Here is a 9161-nt window from a genome sequence, read left to right on the forward strand (position 1 = left end):
AGTTTTTTTTTTTTAATTTTTGAATTTAAATTTTAGAATTTAAAATTTAAGAATTAATTTATAATTTAATATTTAAAATTTATAATTTATAGTTAAGAGTTTAGAAAATTAGGATTTTAAGCCTTTTTTATTTACATTATTTTTGTTGTAAATAAAATACAAAAATCTCTACCTCTTCAAATTTAAGAGCTATTACCATTTAAATAACTTAAAAATTTAAGCTAAAATTTCTAGTCAGACAATTCTCATAAAATACGAAATTTTTAGATTCATGCTTATGCGTTTATATGTTTAGATATAGGTTATATTCGACGAGCAGGTGCCTATGAGAGCATCTTTAATAAAGTGTTTTTAAAATATTATATACTTTTGAAAAATAACTAGTAACTTAGAGTTTCTCTAATAGAATATTTTTTTAGTATGATTTTTGATACTTTTAAGAAGTAAATTAATTTAAAATTAAAATTGATTGATAAAATAAAACTAATATCACCTTAAAAATATAGTATTTTTTTATGGAGAATTAATAAATTTTGTCATTCGTATAATTATTTTGATGAAATAATTAAAAATAATATAAAATTTTAATTAAATTAAAACTAAGTATTGAAAAAAATTATACTTTTAATTTTAAATAATTATTTATGGCATATAGTCCCACGCATATTTTTATAGAACCCAAAATGAAACTGAAATTAAAACTAGCATTAGAGATGCTCTGAATATCTAAATAGAAATTATTTATATACACTACTAAAAAATTTATTTTTAGTGGCTATATTTATTTTGCTTTTAATAATAATAATAAAATGGGCTATGCTACACATTCAAGCATTTTTCCATCTAAGTTTTATCTAAGTAGGTCCAATATCAATAAAAATCACTCTCGTTAAAAGAGCGTTATATATTACACGCACGCTTTATCTTCTTCTCCTCTTTTGTGCTTCTTCTTCTTTTTCCCTGCACTTCTTCTTCTTCTTCTTCTTTCAAATACACGCATACGTTATCTTCTTCTTCTTTCAAATTCACGTATACCTCCTCTTCTTCCTCCTTCTCTTCCTTCACACACACAAATTCTTCTTCTTTTTCTTCTCCTCCTCATTCGTCTTCTCTTTCGTTATTGTCATCACCAACAACACAAACATTATTTTTTCAATTGAATTGAATGGAATGGAATTGCTAAATTGAATTGAATTGAATTGATATTCTCTAAATTATAGATAGAGGTGTTTCGAATTTGATTTTATATAATGAATTATGTTTCGTTCAGTCAGTACTATACAATTATTCCATCATGAGTACATGTTCAGTTCATTATGCAGAAAGCTGTTTGAATTTGATTTTATAGAATGGATTATGTTTCGTTCACTCAGTACTATACAATTGTTTCACCATAAATACGTGTTCAGTTCATTATACAGAAAGCTGTTTGAATTTGATTTTATATAATGGATTATGTTTCGTTCACTCAATACTATACAATTGTTTCATCATGAATATTGTGTTCAGTTCATTATGCAGAAAGCTGTTTGAATTTGATTTTATATAATTGATTATGTTTCATTCACTCAGTACTATACAATTGTTTCACCATGAGTATATGTTCGGTTTATTATGCAGCTGTTCGAATTTGAATTTATATAATGGATAATGTTCCATTCATTTAGTACTATACAATTATTTCACCATAATAACATGTTCGGTTCATTTATGTTCTGCACAATTCAAAACTCTTTCTCCTCACCTTCTACTACTTCTTCACCAGAGAGAGAAGGAGGAAAAGACAAAAAAATATAATAGCAACAACAACAAAAGAATGACGATAGGGAGAAAACACGTGAAGAAGAAGGAACGTGAAAAAGAAGGAGGAGAATAAAGAGGAAGAGGAACGCGAAGAAGAAGGCGAAGAAGAAGACGCTCCAGCGTAAACGAGCGTGGGAAGAAGAAGGGCGGGAGAAGAAGAAGAAGAAGAAACGCGGGGAGAAGAGAAGAAGAAGAAGAGAAGAAACGTAAAGAAAAAAATAAACGAAAAAAATGCGTGACTTAAAATCGTTTGGATGAATTTGGATGCCAAAATTACTTGGATGTAGAGACTATCTATAATAAAAATAACTGCTTTGTCGTTAAGAGATTTTAGCAGACATTTATATAATTAACGGTAAAAAAATTTTTAACAACCGTAAAAAGTATATAATTACTATTATGATATATAATAATAACAATAACTATATAATTATTACAAAAATATAAATTAAATAAAATATATAATAAATATTAGGTTTAATTATTCTGCAGGTCCCTATAGTTTCACCGAATTTTCAATTAGGTCCCTATACTTTTTTTCTTTTCAATTAGGTCCCTATACGTTAATTTTTTTTCAATTTAGTCCTTGTTAATTAAAAAAATGTTAGTGAATTGTGAAATTACTTTTATACCCCTAGGGATTTAATTAAAAAGAAAAAAAATATAGGACCTAATTGAAAATTTAGAGAAATTATAAATATTCAATGAAAGATATTCCTATAATCCCTATTTAATAATTCTACGACATAAAAAATATTTCTATAATCCCTTTTATTTTATCACTATCATTTTTTTCTTATTTATATACAAATTGTACTAAAAATACCGTCTCTTTATTTTTTTTTTACTTTCAAAATACCTTATCTTAAGAATATACAAAAAAATAATTGATAAAATGAAACAGAAAAATAGTAGTAATAAGTATAATATAAAATTCAATTTTCATCACTCAAGTATTTATTATGACTAACATAATGAAAGAACTTACATATGGCATATGGTAACAAGAATCATTGATAGAATAATAACTAAAATTGTTTACAAAAATTGAGTTTTATATAGCTCCTCACACAAGAGAACCAATTTAGCTCACAAAAACTCAAAAATAAGTATATTGAAGAAATGAATTTTCCTTATGGTAACAAGAACTATCAAAAAGAAATCCCTAAAAGTTGCTTGCTCTAGCATAAACAGATATTCCATCTTCCTTAGATATGATCTTTGCCATTGCAACTGATGCCAAGTGACGCACAGGCCGTCGAACACCAAAAGTGAGCAGGGAATACAATGCATCCTCACACCGTCTTTGCCACAACAAAATATTTTCCTAGAAGATATGATAAATTGTAACATCAAAAAACACGCCAAGATTTTTAATGAAAACTTAAATCAACAACAACAAATAATATCAAATGAATAACACCAAATCTTAATTAAAAGCCAATTCTCAAAAGGTATGTTTTTCATTTCAATTTTAAGAGTAGTTGGTCCATTGAATATAGACAGAAAATCCACATTGCAATGTCTGTGAAAGTTCCACCAAGTGCCGGCTGCACATGAACATAAAGCCTTGCACAAAATTCCTGTACAAAAACCCTTGATCCATTCAATCTGCAACAACTTAGTTTCAGCTTCTATATACAAAATGATCTGGATGCACACAGCTAACGATGTTCACAGCAAAATTAAATCATATGTCAATTCCCCAATTAACAAAATCTTTGTACATAAATATTTATATTGTAAACCCTAAACCATTATATAAAAAAAATTCAAAAATCAATTCAAGAAATAGGTATTCAACTAATGCCATATTTCTAAAAAATTGACATAGGCACAAATATGGTAAAAGCAATATGCTGACCTTGCAGGGAACAGAACCAAATATCGAATTACAACTCCAAAACACCACAAAGGAAATAAATAAATATTCCAGTTCCTAGATTCTGATCGAATTGACTTAAAGCACCTTAAGAATGAATCCTACTCAGCATAAAACTCAATACATGAGCAAATGACCAAAATTTACTGCTAAACATATTAAACTTCATCTCACATGAACAATATTGAAGCATGACCCTTTTATTTTTTGCACCTTATATTCAATTAGAATTTACATCCAAATGGTCACTACTGCAGAACCCACCTCCATTAATCAAAGCATCCAATACCTAGTCATCCAAGATGATTGTGATAATACCAGTATGTTTGCATATAATGTTAGCTTGTAGGTCATTTATTGAAGGAGTTTGCCATAATTGAGGGCCTAGATATAAAAGCAAACCAGAGATTATACCTCAGCAGTGATAATCCAATTGAAGATGTTCAAGGTATTAAAACTACTACTACATCTCCCCTTGGAATGGTGAAATTGCAAGCAGTGAGAGAGTAAACCAACACAGCCCTACCTATAGTCCCCCAAGTCCTTGCATCCAACCTAGTCCTGGGCTCTATCTAAACCAACACAGCCCTACCTACACCCATGGTGTTTGCACCCTCGGACACCACTTCCCGAGCCGGGCTTCTGAGAATCGCAATCTGTCTCAAGAAATAAAAACAATATAGTAATTGAATTGAGAGAATCACCAGGGTGAGAAATATTTTTGCTTCGAAACACTAGGTACTCAATGTGAATATAACAGAACCACAATGCCTATAATTAATACAGTTACACGGCATAAAAAAATTTGAGGAAGCCATACTTTAGTGCTCTCATACACATTTGTAACTAGTCTAAAAATTTTTCCATGAATTACGCAATTATAGTGAATAAATTATCAATGCCAAAAAATAAAACACAACTATGAAGACATGAATGACTTGATACCAAACAAATAGCAGCACAAAATTCAAAATCTTATACATTTAACAACCAAAACGAAATAAAAATGAAGAAACTAACTTACCTGTTCTGGCAGATCGAGTGTGCAGGCAGCAAGGCGAGGCAAGGTGCGGCGAGATAAGGCGAGGCGCACCGAGTAGCGGACAGGGCTTCGACAGATCAATCAGTGCAGATCCTCAGAGACTGACGGACCAACGGAAGCTATGGATGAAGACGACGGATCGACAGCTATGGATGAAGATGATGGACCGACGGAGGAGAACGCACTGCACACGATTTTCAGAGAGCAAATTGGGGGCTGGCTGGGACAGAAGAATATTCGTTTTTTAAATAGAATATTTTGTTATCTTAGACGGTATTCTCACGGCAGGGGCTTAATTGAAAAAAAAATTAACGTATAGGAACCCAATTAAAAAGAAAAAAAGTATAGGGACCTAATTGAAAATTCGGTAAAACTATAGGGACCTGCAGAGTAATTAAACCTAAATATTATTACTAAATATTTATTATTAAAAGTAATTTTTATTGAAGTGATAATTTATACCCTGGCCTCTAAGATTTTAATTTCCACATATAATTTATGAAGATCTTGTTATTATTACTTTATAATTTGGGTTAAGAAAACAAAATAAAAACACTAAAAAACAAAAATTCTGATCTATTCTACAAATTAATATTATCTCGAAAATAATTAATGTCTGACAAAATTCAGATGATTAGGTTTATCTATATATATATAATTTGTTTCATTTTTTAAAATACAATATCATAATAAAAATTCATCAGTTTTCCAAGCAGATATTTGTCCCTTGAAGAGAACATATATTAATTAATGATGTGCAAATTGCAATATATGGATAATGGATTTGTTGAGGGACCGAACCCACAATGAATCAAATAACATCCTTGACATGGAAACTTCCTTCAACATTCCCTCAATAATTATATTGCTAACCAACCCGATTTCTGGTATTAATTCACATTGATATTAATGTATGCTGTCCTATATATGCTTTCTTAACACATGTTCATGCAATAATAGCTTTTACTTCAAATAGGAAAATATATTAGTCATCACTATACAGATAATTTTAACGGAAATAGCTACATTCATAAGGTTTAAAATTTAATACTTTACTTAAACTATATCTAATTTAACTACTTACTAATTGAACCAATTTCTCATTGGTATACAAATAACTGTATACATAGTACTTGTTAAACAGCAAATCAACCTTCTTAGCTAAGAAATAATGAAAAATGGAAGTACAATCCAACTAGCTACCTCATAAAGAGTTTGTGATATTTTAATTTTTAGCGTAGAAATCATTTTCAATCCTTAATCATTTATTTAATGGATATTACATTTTTTTAATAATTATAAAAATACAAGTTAGTTTTGATTTATTTATATTTATTTAATTTAGTTATTGAAATCAATTAACAGCAGATCAATAATTCAACACAAACATATTATATAATTGTGTTTATGTGATTTTGTCTCTTTTATAATAGAGACAAATTGTCTCTTGAGCCTCTCAACCATCTCCCTCCTCTATTTCACTTGCTCTCTCTCTGCCCACTGTCTCCTTCCTCTTCCTCCGAAACTTTCTCCCTCTATTGTCTCTCTCAACTCCAAAATCCTAATCCCCAACACTCCTAATTCGCCTCATCACCTCTCAGAAATTATCATCAAAATCATCACCACCGCAATCATAATCAAAATCACCATATTCACCTCTCCTCATCTTCATCATAATTATTATCGTCATCAATAATTTTTTTATTAGAATCCAAAAATTCAAAATAAAAAATATAATCATCACACTAAAGAAGCATCCTGATCATTTAAAAAAAATTATTTGTTTTTTAAAAAAATTATTAAATAAATAAAGACTAAAAAAAATAAAATTTGAGTGTTAAAATAAATAAAATTTATGATGTTGTTGTGACGGTTGTGGTAGTGATAAGAGAGAAGAGAAAAGAGAGAGAAAGAGTTTAAAAAATATAAATTTTTTATTAATCATCATGTATAAATAGTAGTGATGATATTATTAATGACGATGATAATTGTGAATGTAATGACGATAACGAAAAAAGAGAATTAGAAAAAAAAGTGAAGAATGTGAGTATGGTGGCAATGAAAAAGAGAGGAAAAAAGAAATTTGTTCCTATTACAAAAGAGTCGTTACTTGATATATCCTTAATCTGTTATTAATTCATTTTAAGAACTGAATTAAATAAATACAAAAATAAATAAAGATCAATTTATACTCTTATAATTATTAAGAGGCGTAATATCTATCAAATAAATATTTAAGAACCGAAAATAATTTGTACTCTAATTTTTATGTTTGGTACGAGATCAGATTAATAAATTGGAACAATAAGTCAATAATAATGATGATTGACTTTCTAAACTAATACAGATGTCAGTTTCAAGGGCGAAAACCTCATCATAGAGAGTAGAGACATTAGCAAAACTTAATGTTTGTGATATATATATTCCGTGCAATTATTGAAAATGTATGGAAGAGTGCTTTTTTTTCTATAGATCCTTTGATTTTTTTTTTCTCTCAATTTTAAACAGAATTGAAAATTTGAGCAACGTGATTGTTGAAAAAGAAAAAAGAAAGAGAAAGAGAAAAAATAAAATAGAGTTATTAATAATAGCTTTATTATGGAACAACAAAGGTCCACAGGAATATCAAGTGTATAAGTAAATTGTACGCAAATTAATGAAATACAAGATTGCATGATGACAAATGCTTTTTTTTTCCCAAAAAGTTTATATAAAGAGAAATTAAAAAAATCTAACCATTCCACATGAAAAATATGAATACCAAGTCAGATAAATATTTTACCAAGTTGTACTATCTTTTTCAATGAAATTCAGTTTTCAACATTTGTTAGTAACATATATAATATATATTCATTAAATGATTAACAAATTTAAATTTAAATAATAAAAGTATTATCAATATATTTAACTTTTAAAATGATAAAACTTTTGAAAGAAATGTAGAAAATTATATTCTATAGGAGTAGTATTTTGTAGGGTAAAATGAATAAATAAATAAATGCATGATTGAGGGAATCTCTCGTTTCTCTACATCGCCTTGTTTGTATGTAATAACATCAAAAATAAATTTATACAAAACTAATTAGCATTAATTAATCAATCGACCCAACCCTTACATTAGAGGTATATATATAGTAGGTTCTAGAAAGGAACTTAATAAGACACATTAAGGCTTGTTCATTGAGCCATTCATTTAAATATCTTTTGAGTATTTGACTTCTCCAATCTCCATAGAACCATGGTGGAAGTTACTCATCAAATACTCATATACTAGAAGAAGTAGTAGTCATATTCAATAAGCTAAAATATATTAAGAGTCACCGATTTTTTAATTTGTTAATAATTACTTTATCTTACTCAAATAGATTGTCTTTTCATTTTTTTTTGAATTCATTAAAAGAAATATATTTCTATGTATTTTCTCTAAATTTAATTTTTATGTAGTATCAATATCCTTACACAGATAGTTAATGGTATATTATTATATTAATAAAATAATTAATCTTTGAATTAATTATCTAAAATTATTTAAATACATAAATTTAGTTAGATTATCATATAATTTTTTTTATACTATTACTGTATTTATAGATTAACTTTTGAATAAATCATAAAAATAAAAAAGATAATTAATTTTTAAACGAGGAAGTAGATATTAAAAAATAATGTAGCATAGTTAGTATCACTTTAAATGCTACTAAGGCTCCACATGAATCGGATAATATTCGTATTTTTGCAGTAATTATTCGCATCCGATCCGAATTTTATAGATATTATTCGAGCCGCAGAGTCATCAGATTAAATCGGATCCGATCCGTACTATGGTAGGATCGGATTACGGATTTAGCAGTGATATCAACCCGCGGATCCAATCCGCAGATTCACATATCCTCACGTCTCATATAAATAGCATAGTTTTAAGAAAGTAAACCTTAATGTAATATGAATTTTACTGTGTTGTTTTATGAATTTTATGATATCTTGTTTTTAATTTTTTATGTTGTACTTTAACTTAGAATAATTAAACTTAGATCTTATGTTATTATTTTTCTTTTCTTATTCAAGAGAATTTTTATTGATAATATTTTGAGTATATAGGTTCAAACAGGTAAAAAAATAAATTTCCTAGAGCCAAAAAAGCCTTAAAACAAATTTTTTTATTTATGCGAATATATCCGATATTCGATCCGATCCAACTTGAAAAAATACAGACATCGTATCCGATCCAATCCAATGAGTGCAGTGTGGATTGAATAGAATTATAAGCTATATCCGATCCGATCCGTGTACAGCCCTAAATACAATTAACCACTGTTATGTATTTTTGATAAGTACTCTAATATAAATAAATAAATGTGCATAAAATATTAGTAACTAAATTAATTTTTTAAATAAAATATATTTTAAAATATATAATACATAATAATAAAAATA

The sequence above is a fragment of the Arachis duranensis genome, chromosome 1 (assembly GCF_000817695.3).
Source record: "Arachis duranensis cultivar V14167 chromosome 1, aradu.V14167.gnm2.J7QH, whole genome shotgun sequence".
Taxonomy (NCBI): Eukaryota; Viridiplantae; Streptophyta; class Magnoliopsida; order Fabales; family Fabaceae; genus Arachis; species Arachis duranensis.